Source organism: Camelina sativa, chromosome 6 (assembly GCF_000633955.1).
Source record: "Camelina sativa cultivar DH55 chromosome 6, Cs, whole genome shotgun sequence".
NCBI lineage: Eukaryota > Viridiplantae > Streptophyta > Magnoliopsida > Brassicales > Brassicaceae > Camelina > Camelina sativa.
Genome location: NC_025690.1, coordinates 7,840,944 through 7,841,886, shown reverse-complemented (window position 1 = coordinate 7,841,886; position 943 = coordinate 7,840,944).

Here is a 943-nt window from a genome sequence, read left to right as displayed (position 1 = left end):
TTATCTGTACCAGTGGTCCTCTCGTGTGGTTAAGCAGCTTTTGGCGATACTTCTTCCACCACGTTTGCCCCTGCCCGTTGATGCTACCGTTATTCCCTGTTTCCATCATTAATTAGCTATACCAATCATACAGTTCACAGAATAAACTTCCAGGCTTCGTAAGACTGTTAGCCACATAAGTTGAGTAAATATGTGTCAACTGAAAGAAGGCTTTGATTATCTAACACATGAAAACTTAGTCAATTCTTGTCCCAAAACTACTACACTTATAGCTCTCTCTAGTCCAGTCCAGTCCAGCTAAGAGAGACATAACAACTTTCAACCAGCTTATAGATTTATCCTCTTTAGATTTTGCTTCTGCCTGGAAGTTCTTAATCTCAATTCAACTAGAGCTTAAACAGTAGATTTGTGGTCGGCCATCTAAATACGGGGAAAGCCCTCATTTCAGCCACTGCCTAAAAAGCTTAACGAAGATAGTGCAAGCACATTTTAAACAAATCACTGAATTAATAAAAATTACATGCATCCACAGGAAGAGTCACATATGAAACTCAGTTATTACGAGAGAAAACAGTCCCCACAAGCAAAATTTAGAAATCATCAATTGACCGACCTGTGATAACGACATCTCTAAGATTCTGTCCATGAATGAAACTTCCATAACGAGGTCCAGGATGCTCCCTTCCATAGCCATATGAAGGTAAAGGAGGAAGCAAAGGCCAATACTTTTCATCCTAAATATGTTTAACAAGAAAACCAATGTTAATATATATATATATATATAAAAAGAGAAAACAAAAACCGCCTCAACTTAAAAGCTTCTTAGAATCTATAAGACCAACTCAATAGTGAAGCAAATCAATGAAAATAGCACGCAATAACATTGTTGACTCTAGGTTGAACAAGAACAACGGAAACAAGCAACCTCAAGCTACTCTCTCTC